Source organism: Aotus nancymaae, unplaced genomic scaffold, assembly GCF_030222135.1.
Source record: "Aotus nancymaae isolate 86718 unplaced genomic scaffold, 86718_ANA_hifiasm-v0.15.2.pri h1tg000028l, whole genome shotgun sequence".
Classification (NCBI taxonomy): Eukaryota; Metazoa; Chordata; class Mammalia; order Primates; family Aotidae; genus Aotus; species Aotus nancymaae.
The window spans coordinates 24,423,098-24,439,235 of NW_026988441.1; the positions used below are offsets into that span (position 1 = coordinate 24,423,098).

At 48.8% G+C, this 16,138-nt stretch overlaps 1 long non-coding RNA gene across 1 annotated transcript in view; it reads right to left on the reverse strand.

Moving 5' to 3' along the window:
• Window positions 1-3,914, reverse strand: part of LOC135276763 (uncharacterized) — a 30,241-nt gene extending 26,327 nt beyond the window's left edge. The window contains exon 1 of the long non-coding RNA XR_010344307.1: window positions 3,757-3,914. This is a non-coding gene — a long non-coding RNA (uncharacterized LOC135276763). The remainder of the gene's footprint in view (window positions 1-3,756) is intronic.
• Between the last annotated feature and the right edge of the window lie 12,224 nt (window positions 3,915-16,138).

Below are 16,138 nucleotides of genomic sequence, written 5' to 3' on the forward strand. Positions count from 1 at the left end.
ATTACTCAAACACAATGTTCATTTAATGGGATAAAATTAAAAGGTGCTTAAATTTTACACCTCAATGAGAAAAGCAAAAGTATTCCTTTCAGACACTATATGTCTTATTGTATTTTTTCATTAAAAATCGTGTAGTAAACAATTAGTCATAAGGAAACATGTCTAGGAGGTACCAAGTTTTATCTCATAAAATTTAGCATGCAACTCAGAAGTCAAGATAACGGGATACAGAACAGAGACATTCACTGTCACAAATTTACCCTGCAAAAAGAGGAAGTGAAATTTTTATGACTCTACATAACTCACCAATTATCTACCACATTTTCATGTGGAAATGTATTCTTCTTCTTTGATTTTTTAAACGAAGTTTAGCTCTTTCACCCAGGTTGGGGTGAAATAGCATGATCTCGGCTCACTGCAACCTCCATCCCCTGGGTTCAAGCAGTTCTCCTGCCTCAGCCTCCTGAGTAGCTGGACTTATAGATGCCCACCACCATACCCAGCTAATGTTTGTATTTTTAGTAGAGACGGAGTTTCACCATGTTGGCCAGGCTCGTCTCAAACTCCTGACCTCAGGTGACCCACTGGCCTCAGCCTCCCAAAGTGCTAGGATTACAGGTGTGAGCTACCTCACCTGATCGTAAATCATTCATTTCTACAGCCAAAATGCAGGAGAGATATTTTCTATTGTTTTTCTTGGTAGCATTTTAAAAGTGAAGCCTTGAAATTCTGCTTGAAATCACCTAGTCATGAAAAACACACCTAAAATATTTCTAAACTCACTTTGGGAAAGAAAAAGGTAAATCATAATCTTTTTCTTTTTTCTTTTTTTTCTGAGACAGAGTCTCGCTCTGTTGCCCATGCTGGAGTGCAGTGGCACTATCTTGGCTTATTGCAACCTCCACCTCCCAAGTTCTAGCTACAAGCGCATTGCACCACACCTAATTTTATATTTTTAGTAGAGATGGGCTTTCACCATGTTGGCCAGGTTGGTTTCAAACTCCTGACCTCAGGTGATCCACCCACCTCGGCCTCCCATAGTGCTGGGATTACAGGTGTGAGCCACTGCATCCAGCAATAATTTTTAACAAATGAAATACATAACTAATTTTTTTTCAGAAATGCATAACTTTTATGCCCTTTGTAGATATTATAAGTATTTTCTTACCTTTTAAACTCTACTAATAAAATGCAATTTACAGTTAAAAAACTAAAGTCGGCTGGGCGTGGTGGCTCACGCCTGTAATCCCAGCACTTTGGGAGGCCGAGGTGGGTGGATCACGAGGTCAAGAGATTGAGACCATCCTGGCCAACATGGTGAAACCCCATCTCTACTAAAAGTACAAAAAATTAGCCGGGCGTGGTGGTGTGTGCCTGTTGTTCCAGCTACTCGGGAGGCAGAGGCAGGAGAATCGCTTGAACCCAGAAGGCAGAGATTGTAGTGAGCTGAGATCACACCACTACACTCCAGCCTGGGCAACAGAGCAAGACTCTGCCTCAAAAAAAAAAAAAAAAAAAAATCATTAGCCAGGTGTAGTGGCACATGCCTGTAACGCCAGCTGCTCAGGAGGCTAAGGCAGGAGAATTGCTTGAACCTGGGAAGCAGAGGCTGTAGTGAGCTGAGATCATGCCATTGTACTCCAGCCTGGGCAATAAGAGTGAAGAAGAAAGAAAAGAAAGAAAAAGAAAAGAGAATAAAAGAAAGAAGAAAAGAGATGTGTCTGATTCATGTGTCAATTCAGATTATCCAATCACTTGAGAGATTCTCCCACTCCAACATACTCACTAAAGCGCTCGATGGCCACCCTCTCAGGAGACACTGCACTATGCTCAGGTGAGTGCCCCAAGTGTATTTTACTTTGCAAGTTTTTGCACCATCTCACTGAAGTCAGGTTTTGTCTTTTGGGATACTATTTTTCTTTTCACAAATCTCAGAGCATTTAGTTAGCATAAATTATTTCTGTTTTCCCCTCAATACCAGCATGTGACTGGTGGACCAGCAATCTGTCTCCAAGAACTGCAAGCTGGGTTAGGCAAAGACAATTTTAATGTCTCAAGGGGTTAGCTTTTCAAAGGCAGAGTACACCAAGAGATTCATCTTTTCCCCAGGGTATCCACTTGCTCCCTTGAAAGGCTACACTCCATACCTCAGGTTGTCCCATGAAAGAAAATAACTTAGGAGCTGATATATTTACTAGATACTCTAGCAGACATAGCCATAGCAGTTATCTTGGTTTATTCACAGACAGTACTGAAACCCAAGACCAAGAGAAAAATGACAGGGTTATTACTGAGGACAAATCACCCCATAACGTTTCCAAAATAAAAACATCTTGACACTAAAGCATTCTCATAAAAGCTTTGTGCCCAGGGAAGACAAAAGAAAAAGACACGTAGAGATTTTTTTTACAATTCACTGTGAGGTGACGATGCTTTCTAGTGATAGGAAATACAAACAGAAAACATATCTTTTTAAATACGCCATCTAATGCTTTGTCAAAAAATGACAAAAATACAGTATCTAAAATGTACACTAAAGGACAAATAATAAATAATGTAAATTAGGGAGAGGAAGTTGGCATTTGAGATTTTCAGAAGCAACTGAAATTCAGTATTTTACTGCAAGCCAGAGTTAGGCTGGAGAAATGAGGTGAGAGGGGTTGACTTGAGACGCTGCTTGGGACCCATGTGAAAAATGCAAGAGAAAATCAGTGCCATGTGGAGGCTAATAGACTCTATTCCCTGAGGTGGCTCTAGTCCCTGGATTCCTAATTTTAAAAAATCTAACTCGAATGCATTTTTTTAAAGAAATTACTACATTGGGGGAAACAAAATTCAGGTTTAACCAACGATAAACTGCCAAATAAGCTCTGATTACATCACTAGGAAATTTGTACCCTCAAGGTGAAAATTAAGAAACTACATAGGCCGGGAGCAGTGGCTCTCGCCTTTAATCACAGCATTTTGGGAGGTCAAGGCAGGTAGATCAACGAGGTCAGGAGATCAAGACCATCCTGACCAACATGGTGAAATCTTGTCTCTACTAACAATACAAAAATTAGCTGGGCGTGATGGCACGTGCCTGTAATCCCAGCTACTCAGGAGGCTGAGGCAGGAGAATCGCTTGAACCAGGGAGTCGGAGGTTGCAATGAGCCGAGATTGCGCCACTGCACTACAGCCTGGCGACAGAGCGAGATTCCGTCTAAAAAATAAATAAATAAAATAAATGTACCTAACCGATTATTGAATTTGATTCTTTTCATCATTAATCTTTCGTTCAAGATCCTTCCATGGACCACAAACAATTTTTGAACCACTCTCTGTTTAAATTCTTAAGTATTTTCACGATAACTCCATAAATTTTTAATAGGAGAAAAGAGAAACTGAGACCCCCATAAACCAAACCAAAGCTCTTCCTATTCATGAACTTGCACTCCGGGTCAGGATTCTCCCCTGACTTCCTTCCCAGGGTCGCTAGGAGAGACAATCTGAGAAAGACGCGGTGTGCGTGTGCAGATCTGCCCAGAGAGGGGCCAGGCCAGGGCACAGTCACTGCACCGGGAAGAGACGCGAAGCCCGGGGTCCCATTGTCAGCGCAGCCGCCATATTATTGCTGAAGGGGAGTGAGCCCGATCTGGGCAAGAAGAACCCGCGGCGCAAGAACTGCGGGGAGGCCTGAGTCCGCCACAGTCACTTCCCACTGGTTCCAACCACTCCCTTTCACTCTCTCGGGATGTGGGACCCGGCACTCTCACCATTTCTAGGCTTTCAGGGGGGCCTGGCATCTTAGTTGTGGATCTCCAGTACCAGCAGGTCGCAGGACCACAGAGACTAAGCCTCCAGGAGCAGTGGACACAGAACAGCGAAGATGAAACCGGAGCTCCGGCTGCAGCAAGAAACAAACCCGCCGCCATATCCCGGAAGCCGCCCTTTCTGCTCCAGCTGCGTGCCTGATTGGACAGTTCCCAGGGTAGCGTCGCTGATTGGTCAAGGTTTAAGACCCCGCCCCCTCAGGCCCTGAGTGACAGAAGGTATGGCCAAATGCTGGGCTGAATGAAGACAGAGTGACAGCCGAAGGTGCAGCCTTTTTAGGCAGGGCTTCCTCCCTGAGCTGAGCCCGGCCCACCCCAGAGGATGTTTGCCTTTAGTTTACTGTATAAGATCTCCCATATTTGTAAATAATATACTATATGGCTGCTCACACATTAAAAGAATAGAATAACAATTATTTTTAAATTTCCGCTTTTATAACCTTTCTGGCTTCTGGTCCTTTGAGCAGGCAGCCTGAGATTTGTTTTGTTTTCTGTTGAGACGGAGTTTTGCTCTGTGGCCCAGGCTGGAGTGCAATGGCGCGATCTTGGCTCACTGCAACCTCCGCCTCCCGGGTTCCAGTGATTCTCCTGCCGAGTAGCTGGAATTACAGGCACACGCCACCACGGCCGGCTAATTTTTGTGCGTTTCAGTAGAGTCGGGGTTTGATAATGTTGACCAGGCTGGTGTCGAACTCCTGACCTCAGGTAATACGCCCACCTCGGCCTCCCAAAGTGCTGGGATTACAAGCATAAACCACTGCGCCCAGCCAACCTGAGATTTTTAAAAGGACACAATCCTTCGAAATAAAATGTGAGCCACATGTGAATTTTAAATTTCCTACTAGCCAAACTTTAAAAACAAGAAACACGTTGGGCGCGGTGGCTCAGCCTGTAATCCCAGCACTTTGGGAAGCAGAGGCAGGCGGATCGCCTGAGGTCAGGAGTTCCAGACCATACTGGCCAACATGGTGAAACCCCATCTCTACTACAAATACAAAAATTAGCCGGGCGTGGTGGTGCGCACCTGCACTGCACTCCAGTCTTGGGTGACAGAGCGGGACCCTGTCTCAAAAAAAAATTTAAACTCTACTACGTAACCATAGCCTTTACAATATAATCCGCTATAGAGCCTATTATGGAAAACAAATTTCTAACCATTGCCTTATTTACTCTAAATTATAGAAAAGACCTAACAAATGATGCCCATTCAAAAGAGTATCGGCCTCCTGGCAATGCTCTGTAACCTATTCTGAGTAAGATTTTTTTTTGTTTTAGATGGGAGTCTCACTCTGTTGTCCAGCCTGGAGTGCAGTGGCATGATGTCAGCTCACTGCAACCTCTACCTCCCAGGTTCAAGCAATTCTCCTGTCTCAGCCTCCAGAGTAGCTAGGACTACAGGCGCCCGCAGCCATGCCTGGCTAATTTTCATATTTTTAGTAGAGACGAGGTTTCACCATATTGGTCAGGCTGGTCTCAAACTCCTGACCTCAAATGATCCTCCCACCTTGGCCTTCCAAAGTGCCAGGATTACAGGCATGAGCCACCATGCCCGGCCTAAGTAAGATTTTTTATGACTTACAAAGTAGGTTAAAAGCAGTGGATCAATATTCTGTTTCTGATATTATAAGGCCACAAATGTCTCATTAAAACTTCTCACCCACGTTAGCCCGTCAACTCTTACCTCTAAAAACATCCACTGCGAGGCCGCCGGGGCAGGGCACGCCCCGGGGGTGGAGCTGAGGAAGGCGGCACGAGACGCGTTTTGACTCCGCCCAGTCCCCCAGGACCGCGCCTCGCACGCGGACTGCGAACTTCTGTGTGGTTGAGGTTACAAATGTGCGGCGCTCCGCAAGGAGGTGGGCGACGGGAAGGGCTGTGAGGAAACAGGTGAGACCGGGGTGAATAGGGGGTGGAATCCGACAGCGCGAGGCGGCGGCTCTGGCATCCCCACCACTGAAGTTCAGCCTGCGGCGGGGACCCTAAAGGACCCGGCCTCCTGGCCCCGACCACTGGGGAGGCAGCAGGAAGCCCGCTGGGCAGCCTCCTCTGACGCTCCCCTACACCGACCTTTGAGCGGAGGGGACACCCAGGTTCGACTGAGGATGCAGCCCGGTCGGCTGTAGTTCCTGGGCGCCCTCTTCCAGGAAGAGGAGCATGACCTGCTAGAGCGCAGGGAAGATCCCTGACACTGTGAACCTATGAACCTAGGTTTGGCTTCTGTTCCCCAAGGGGATTGAGGTTGGGAGGAAGGTGCTTCAGAGGCCCGGGGACGGCGTTTGGGTGGAGCCTAATCTGAAGAGGGAAGTCACGGCTTGGTGCTCGGCTCAGAGGTTATTTCCTGGTCCAGGGCTGTTCCTTTCAGCTCCCGGCGTTGGAGCACTCACTCGTCCCCGGCCACACTGGAGGCCATGAGTTACTCGCAATTCAGGCGAGCTCTCAGCCCTTCTTTTTTTTTTTGTTTTTTTTTTTGTTTTTTTTTGTTTTTTTGAGACAGAGTTTCGCTCTTGTTACCCAGGCTGGAGTGCAATGGCGCGATCTCGGCTCACCGCAACCTCCGCCTCCGGGGTTCAGGCAATTCTCCTGCCTCAGCCTCCTGAGTAGCTGGGATTACAGGCACGCACCACCATGCCCAGCTAATTTTTTGTATTTTTAGTAGAGACGGGGTTTCACCTTGTTGACCAGGACGGTCTCGATCTCTTGACCTCGTGATCCACCCGCCTCGGCCTCCCAAAGTGCTGGGATTACAGGCTTGAGCCACCGCGCCCGGCCGCCTGTTGTTGTTTTTTTTAATGGAGTCTCACTTTGTCGCCCAGGCTGGCTGGAGTACAGTGGCGCTATCTCGGCTCACTGCAACCTCTGCCTTCTGGGTTCAAGCGATTCTCCTGCCTCAGCCTCCTGAGTAACTGGGATTACAGGCGTGCCACCATGCCCGGCTAATTTTTGTATTTTCAGTACAGACGCGGTTTCACCATGTTGGCCAGGCTAGTTCTGAACTCCTGACCTCAGGTGATCTGTCCACCTTGGCCTCCCAAAGTGCTGGGATTACAGGCATGAGCCACTGCACCCGGCCTCTTTTCTCTTGAATTTAGAGGAAATGCACTTTACCCCGCCCGGTGCTGAGCAAAGCCCTGGGGCCCACAGGTGCATTTTTTTTCCCCTTTCTGAGCAGTTTGGGAGGTGAGAGGAAGAGAAAGGTGGATACTAAGTTCCCTTCGGGGGACAGGAAGTGTTCAGCTGAGATGGTAGATCAGAGTGAGGGCTTGCCATTCCCAAGGCAAGTGGGGGCCTAGATGCTATGAATTTTGCAGCTTTGGGCTCAGAGGTATCCAACAAGGATTAAATGCTTGAGCCTTTCTGAAAGCCAGTTACCAGAGAGGAGAGAGGAAGTGGAAATGGAGACCTGGAGTCCAAGTGTCTGGGTTCATATTGCCTGCATTTTGGTCCATGTGGCTCTGTTTAATACCTGTGTGACCTTATGCCAGCCTCTCAACCTCTAACCACTTGTGCCCTTAGCCATCCCTGTCTTGTTAGATTGCTTTGAGGTTGAATCAAGTAGCTGAGTTTCAACACTTAGTGCCTGGTGTATAGTAAGTGCTCAGTGGAAGATTTCTCATCATTATCATCAAAGACAACAGGAACGAAACTAACTGGAGACAAGATGAGTAGGATGCGCAGAAAAGAGATACTGATGGGTAGGAGCACAGATGGCTGAGACCAGTGGGCAGCACCTTTATGTCCTGACACCAAAGGTTTAGAAATTTACTTTGCCTCTGCCAGGTCTGGAGGCTCATGCCTGTGATCCCAGCACTTTGGGAGGCCAAGGCAGTCATATCACCTGAGGTCAAGAGTTCGAGACCAGCTTGGCCAACACAGTGAAACCCATCTCTACTAAAAATACAAAAATTAGCCAGGCATGGTGGCGGGTGCCTATAGTCGCAGCTACTCAGGAGGCTGAGGCAGGAGAATCGCTTGAAACTAGGAGGTGGAGGTTGCAGTGAACAAAGATGGTGCCACTGCCCTCCAGCCTGGGCAAAAAGAGCAAAACTCTATCTCAAAAAAAAGAGAAAAAGAAAGAAAGAAATTTACTTTCCGTCTTTGTGAGCAAATACTGTGTGCTCATTGACTCCAGAAATAATTTTTTAGTGTAAAATCAAACCTAGAACCCACAGGGAACAAATAATTCCACAGAGCTAAGTTTTCCACAAACCTGCAGTGTGGCCTCTTCAACTTCAAAACCTTTTAAATGTTAAATATTAGTTTAGGGCCGGGTGCGGTGGCTCACGCCTGTAATCCCAGCACTTTGGGAGGCCGAGGTGGGTGGATCATGAGGTCAAGAGATCGAGACCATCCTGGTCAACATGGTGAAACCCTGTCTCTACTAAAAATACAAAAAATTAGCTGGGCATGGTGGCACATGCCTGTAATCCCAGCTACTCAGGAGGCTGAGGCAGGAGGAGAATTGCCTGAACCCAGGAGGCGGAGGTTGCGGTGAGCCAAGATCGCACCATTGTACTCCAGCCTGGGTAACGAGTGAAAACTCCGTCTCAAAAAATATATATATATATATTAGTTTTAAATAATTGGGGTGGGAATGTTCCTCCAGTGGGTCACGGGCTTCCCTTTCTTTTTAAACAGTCTTCTCTGGGCTATAATTCCTCCCTCCCCAGGCAAGTCAGGTCAAGGCCTCTGTGTAAGCGGGTTAGGCCTCTGGCCTGGAGCTGCCTGGAGACCTAAGCAGCCTGCCCTGAATAGCTCCCACGTGGTTCCGTGTTGTGTTCCTGGGCCTGCTCTTGAGCAGGTTCTCCTCCCCTATGGGTAACTGCTACTTTTTCCTGTTGTGTGACTCCCCTTCTGGCAGCCTTTTCCTCTTACTCCTCACTGTTTCTTCTGTGGGCTGGAAAATTGGAATGACACTTGTTAACATGGGTGGTTCCAGTCTGGGAAGCTTAATGCTGGACTTTGTTCTAGCTGCTCAGGCCATTGTGCTATGGTTCTCCTTCTGGTTTTGGATGGGTGAGCTTGCTGGATCGCGAGGTCCCTGATGGCCAGATGTGCTTAGCAAAGGAGAGTTTCCTATGCAATTCTCTTCCCAACGCACATTTCCCCGTGGGGGGGGCGGGGTTATTCCTTATGGTTTTCCTGCATGTTGATAGGTGTTTGGACCCTGGCATTCGTCTGTCCTCCCTCTGGCAGTAGTTCCTGAGGCTTCGGGAGGCTGGGCTGGCAGTGTGGCTCTGCTCCGGGAAGAAAGAGATATTGTGGAGAAAAGGCAGGCTGGCTGGCGTCTGGCACATCTTGGGGGAGACTTGCCCAGGCCAGGAGTATGTCCTGGGCTGACTCACTCTTGTGCCTCTCTGTGACTCAGTTTCCCCAGGTGTGACCAGGGCTGCCAGCTGATCCAGCTGCTCTGAGACCCTCACCAACTGTGATTAAGAAATAAAGAGGCTTGTGGCTTCAGTCATCCTTTGTAGATCTCTTCTAGGTCACAATGTGCTAATACCTCTGGCCCCTTCACCTCCTGGGTCAGAACACCCAAGGCAGGGCTGAGGAGGTTGGGTCAGAACTGGTTGGCAGACAGGTGGGCACATTGTCAGAGCAGGCTACCAGTCTTCTCTCCCTTCTTTCTCCATTGCAGCTGCCTTTGGGTGCAGTGTGGGGGTACAGAGCCATGTCAGATGTTACTGCTGGGCCTCACTGGTGGCCTGACTCTTACTGCTGCTGAAGCTGCTGACCTTTGCCGGGTGCTCAGGGCTGCTGGCTGAGGTGGCAGTGAGTGCCAGCTCATCCCCATCCCTATAAGTTCCACGTGGAGCCCTGTGGTGAGACTGGGTGGCTTTTCACCAGAGCTGCAGCATCTCCCCAATCTCTGCTCCATCGCTGTCCACTAGGACAACCCCCGCATGGTAAGGAGCCTCTATGGGCAGAACCACTCCCTAAGTGGGCCAGGGCTTCTTAGGGGAGGGTAGTTTTGGTTACTGAGGAAGGGGTGGGAAAATCCTCCAGCTGGCCCTGCAGACCCCTCCTCTGTGAGCTTGAAGCGCCTTCCAGATTTAGCCTGGACTTCTGCTCCAGAAATCCATTTGAGGGCTTTCTACTTGGGGTCTGGTTCCCTTTGCCCACGGCTACTCATGGATTTTCAAGTGGACTATGCCACTGTGAGTCCCTAGCTTCTGCTAGGACTTTGGTCCCCTGCCTCCTCTTCTTGTCCCTCCTTTTTCCATATCCATTTGTGGCCAGTACTGTCATGCCAAGCCATTCAGATTCTGGCCACTCTCTGGGGTGATGTCATGCTGTTTCTGTGCTTTCTACGCCTCAGCTCTTCTGCGGTAGGCCTTTGAGGGCTAAGAGGGCAGGGTTGGGGGCACCAGAATGGCTGAAAAGGTAAGATTCCAAGCCCCACACAGAGGGGAAATGGCATTTCCTTAGACCTCAAGGCACCTAGCTGGGAGAGGGTCTGGGGGTCTAGTGGAGCCAGATGAGCAGCTTAGAATGTCCAGAATACTGGAGTCATAGATGAACCCAGCATCACTAGTACCCCAGGGGTGTCTGGCTGTTCTTACAACCTATGGTGAGTCAGGGCTTGCCAATGTAGCCTCCTGCTATGCTGTAGGGTGGCACTGCCACACCTGGATGGGCTGGCAGCTCTGCCAAGGGTTCTTCAGCCTTTAATACTGAATTGTGCCAAGCCAAGCATTTGGAATCCCCAGCTCTGACGTTTTTTGCCTGGAAAGCTCAAGTGGACAAGCCCTATGGCCTACCCAGTGTCTCACTGACCAGACTCACTGGGCATTCAGTTGAAACAGGGTATGCTGGTTCCTTCTCTGTGCCAGGTTCTGCTCTACACCTACACTCTGAAGATGAATCAGACCAGGTCCTGCCCTCAGGAAGCTCTGTGAGGCTGGCACATCAACCTCACACAAGTGGTTCTCCAACAAGACACGGTGCTTGATGTCCTCAGAACTTTGAGCTGTGGTTCAGGGACGCTGTCGTGAGTCTGCTGGGGTGATTGAGTGAAGTGGTAGATTTCAGCTGGGCCTTCTCATGTAAGTGGAATTCTGCTCTGTTGGGAAGGGTCACTAAGAAAACTGCGAGAGCAGGAGCCTAGAGACATGTGGTGACAGGGGAGGTGTGGGTAGTGGGTATGTGGGTGGAGAAAGTGGAAGGGTTTGCCCAGCCAGGTGTTGGGGAGGCACAGCAAGTTGGGAGGAAGGGGGCGGCACAATTTGCCACCTTTGTTTTAGGAAGTTAGCTGAAGGGCAGGGTGTGAGGGAAGGAGATGAGGCAGGAGGCTGTAGAAGAGATTGGGCTGGCCCAGGTGAGAGGTGACATGGGTTGGTGAGGGATGAGGTTTTGGTAGGTGTTGTCTGACGTTTTGCAGTCCCATGGCCAGGAGATGGCACTAACAACTCGGGAGCACCAGGGCCTGAGTGGATGGGACAGACAGTGGGCTCTGGGGAGCTCCTGGACCAGATGTGTGACCCTCACCCCTGCAAAGGCTCTGTTGTGTAATCCCCTGCCTCTCTGCTTTCCCCTGGTTCCTGCCCCTCCTTCCACACCAGTGGGAGGTAGGAGAGTCCTTGCAGCTGTCTGTCTCTTCATTGGCGCATCTGTCTGCTCTGGAAGCAACACATTGCCTCTTGGGTTAGAGGTGCTGATTCCAGGATGGGAAAGGGCTAACGCAGCAGGGTACCCCGGGGTCAGTGCTGGAGGCTGGTCTAGGGAAGAGTGAGATGAAAGAACGCTGGCAAGGGATATTGTGGCCTGGCCACTGCCTCCAGGCAGCCCATCATGCTGCTTTCCCAGAGATGTGGCAGACCCCATGGGGTAAACCCTGGATGTCCAGGGTTGGCTGGGCATAGTCTGACTTGGGTGCTTGTCTGGGGGACTGTGGCCTGAAGCTGAGAGTCCTGAATTCCGATTCTGTCCCATCACTGTCCTGCTGTGTGATCTTAAGCATATGACATCATCTTTCTGAGCCTCTATTTCCTAGTCAGCAGAGTCATGATAACACTTACTTTGGCCAGGTGCCGTGGCTCATGCCTGTAATCCCCGCACTTTGGGAGGCCAAGGTGGGTGGATCACCTGAGGCCAGGAGTTTGAGACCGGCCTGGCCAACATGGTAAAACCCGATCTCTACTAAAAATACAATAATTAGCCGCATGTGTGTGGTGGTGCCCACCTGTAATCCCAGCTACTCAAGAGGCAGGAGAATCGCTTGAACCTGGGAGGTGGAGGTTGCAGTGAGCTGAGATCATGCCACTGCACTCCAGCCTGGACAATAGAATGGGACTCTGTCTCAAAAACAAAAGTGGGGGGCATGAGGCCAATCTTTATGTAGCAACATACAAAGATTCTGAAACACACTGCTCGGTTAAAAAAAAAAAAATGGAGGCCGGGCGTGGTGGCTCACACCTGTAATCCAAGCACTTTGGAGGCCAAGGCTGGTGGATCACCTGAGGTCAGGAGTTCAAGACCAGCCTGACCAACATGGTGAAACCCCGTCTTTAAAAAAACAAAAAAAATGGAGATGATTGATGCTTACTTGAAACTCAAAGCTAAGGAGGATGTGCCTCCACCCCCCAGCCTAGGGAACTCCTTCAGGTACAGGTGAGGCCGAGCTGTCCCCTCAAAGCTCTGATTCAGCCTGCTGGAAAAGCTCTTAACTGGCAACTGATTCTTTTGCACCCCTGGGAAGCACTGCTTTAGAAAACCTGACTAAAAATCCTCAAAATGCTCAAAAGCAGACAAATTAGAAAAAGGCATCTAAAAAGTGACAGACAACTCAAAAGAGGTGGCCCCTGTCTAACACATGTGGATTATCGTAAAGCAAGTAATTTAATATGCCTTTAGGCAAATTGGTTTTGAGGAACTAGGACAGCTCCCCCTGGTCAGGAGGCCCTGACCTCAAACCCCTACCTCTGACCTTCCTAAATCTGAATCACACTCTGCTTTTCCCTTCTGAGACTGTTTTGCTGTCTGTAAGATGGGAATAACAGCACTACTCACGTCTTAGGATGGTTGAGCAGAATGAGTCAGATAGTAAGGGGAAGTGCTTAGCCCAGTGCTCGGCAGATAGTAGGTGCTCAGTAAACAGCTGCCATCTCCTTAACGTGATTTTCATCACTGGTATTTTTATTGATGCAGTTGTGCCACCAAGGAAGCTTGGGTTGGAGTAAAGTCCACGGGCAGGGATAGGGGCCTGAAGGGTCACAAGTGCAAGTAGATTCAGGGTTAGAAATTGGCAGGAAACACTAGGGCTGGGTCCCTGTGGGTGGCCAAGAGGCCTGCTCAGCAGATTGTTCCACCCATGGGAGGCCATGGCCATGAGACTGGATGGCCAGGTCCAGCCCTACCCAGGCGACCATCATATCTTTTTGCTATACTTTCTGATGGTGGCTGTGAGCTCACTGACTCCCATATCCACACACTTGATACTGGACTCTTTGAGCTTCTGCACCTACTTTTTCACTGTGGCTTCAAAAGCAAGGTCAGATGTGAAGAGGCCCATCCTGCACCTGATGAGGAGGTGGGGACAGGAGGAGGAGCAGCTGCCAGTGGAGAAAAGGGGGCTGACAGCCGAGCAGGGACAGGAATCCAGGGGTAAAGAGGATGGCACAGCCATGGAAGAGAAGAGAGAGACACCAACACGGAACAGAAGCCAGTGTGAGCATGAAACCAGCCCTCCCTACCACCACCCGAGGTCAGCACCTCCCATGTGCTGCCAAACATCCCCTGGGCTCCATTGGTATGGCCAGGAGTATGAGAGATTAAGCCTCTGCTCCATACAAGACCTCTGCCGAGTTCAGATCCTGCCCTGCTCCTTGGCCATACTGAGCCTTCCTGCCCTCTCCCAGTGTCATTTTTGTCCAAGCCTTGAATTCTCCTAAGGAGCTGACCCAAACCAGGACAAGGCCAGGACCTTGCCCACCCATCCTGTTCAATTCTAGGTTTCCCAGTGGCCCAGAGTTTGCTTCATCCTGACTCCAAAGCTTAGCACCATTCCCTGTCTCTAAGGTTGCCACACCCAGCTGCCCAGGCCCTGCACTGCACAACTCCAGGGGCCTCCATTGACATAAACCATGGTCCAGAGGCCACCTCCTGGGGTTGCAGCACAGCAGCCTGACCTCCACTCTCCAGCTCCCTGCTCTAGTCTTGCCCCTCCCTTTCTCCTCATGGGGTGTACATTTCTTACAAACAGGACATTCTCCTGCATAGCCACAATGCAGCCACTAAATCAGGGGGTCATTGTTGTGTTACTGCCATACAATCTTCAAGTTCCATTCAAGTTTCACCAGTAGTCTCAATATTGTTTCTTTGAGCAAAAGAACCCAGCTGAGAATCATGTATTGCATTTAGTTGCCATGTGTCTGCTGTCTCCAGTCTAGAAGAGTTCCTTGGTGCTTTTGTGACTTACACCCATGTTATGTTTGGAGGTCACAGGCCAGCTGTTTTGTAGTGTGTGTCTTAATCTGCATTTGTCCATTTCCATTAGATTCAGATATGCATCATTGGCAGGAATAACAGAAGCGATGTCATTTTCTACTCATTGCGTTCCATTACATGGGGCAGATTTTGATTTATTCTATTTCCGATGATACTTACTTTGATCATATGCTTAAGGTGGCGACTGGCAAGCTTCTTCTCTTTCAGGTTAGTCTTTTTCTTTGTCTTTTCTTTCTTTCTTTTTTTTGAGATAGACTCTAACTCTGTCACTCAGGCTGGAGTGCAATGGTGCAATCTTGGCTCACTGCAACCTCTGCCTCCCAGGCCCAAGCAAGGCCATTCTTGTCTGAACTCCTCTGGATGTTAAGACACAAAAAAGAATTTAGTGCCTTCTCTGCCGTGCCGCCCTGCTGCACTCTGTCACTCTCTACCACTCTCCACCACTCCATTCCTCTGCTCCACTTGACATTCAGCCACTTGTGTGTGTGCCCTCTGAAGTCTCAAGTTATAATTCTTTAGGATTAGTTGCCTCTTGGTTGAATCAGGAGATAGAGAGGTATGCTTTACCAAGGCCTCTCTTAGCCTTTCCAAGAAGACAGTGAGATTTTCATCAAATCCCTGGTCAATCATGGATAACTTAGTATAATTGAGATGTTTGATCCTGGGCCTACGTAAGCCCTCTATTATGAACACCTGAAACTGTCTCCTCTTTCAGTCACCCATTTCATGGTTGGAATCCCATCCAGGGTCATATACTGGTACTGCTCCTCTTCCAGTTGAATAACATTTGCCCCCTTTTCTCATGCTATGGGTAACACAAAGCTCATCTCCAAATCTCTCTACTGCCTGCAGAGGGACTTGCTTCTGTGTCCAACAGGGAGGTTCTAATTCAAAAGTAACATAACGTCTCTCCAGAAGAGTTCAAAAATTTGGATGAAATTCTGGAAAGCCTTCATAGGTCTTTCACGGTCTTCTGAAAAGTTGCAAGGATCCCCTTAATATGCTTTAGTATGGTAGAGAGAAGGGGATCTGGACCTCACTGGGGCCAGATTTACCAGGCATCAGTTGGAGGAGCAAGAGTGAGACTGGGGCTTCTCTAGGGTGAGAATTTCTAGGAAGGGGCAAATGAGAGGCTGAAGCTGGATAGGGAGTTCAGGGTGGACCTGGGTGAGCAGGGCTAGAGGGAGCTGGCTTCTGTGCTGGGGAAACATGTGTGGTTTGTTTCTTCAGTTCCCTGGTAGCCTCTCCTGAGATGACATACAGGAGGGCTGGATCAATCCTGCCATTGGCAAAAGTTGGGATTGTCCTGAAAAGTATAGAAACCCTGCACACGTGGGGCCTCAGACGACTTGTTCTAATGTTTACATTATTGCTGAATAATATCAAAATGAATGGTTCATTCCTAAGGCCAAATCAGTCTTTGTTGTAAGCCACAATTTGGTCAAATATGTGTGCAGAAGGCTATGAGACATTTTTTCTCCAGATTCTAAGGTTCAAGGCAGTTGTAATGGTTCAGGATACACTCAGAGAAATATAAGCTAGGGGTGGTGAAGCTAGCTAGTTGCTCATTTTGAAAAACAGGGAGGCCGGGTGCAATGGCACACACCTGTAATCCTGGCAGAAATTGGTTCTGAGATTTACATTGTGCCCGTTGCCTGGCTTTGGCTCCCTCAGATCTATTTTTTTTTGTACGGACTCAACCTTTAGTTGGAATCAAATTTGGGATTAAAAAGTATTTCAAGGGGCTGAAGGTATCTGTTTAAATAGTCTCAAATGAGCGCTGCCAAATTTACAGTTAACAGCCAGCAGGGGTCGATCTTCAGTTAACTTCTCTATCAGAAGCAGAGTGCTGGGGAGGGGAACACTCTCACTTAGAAAACAA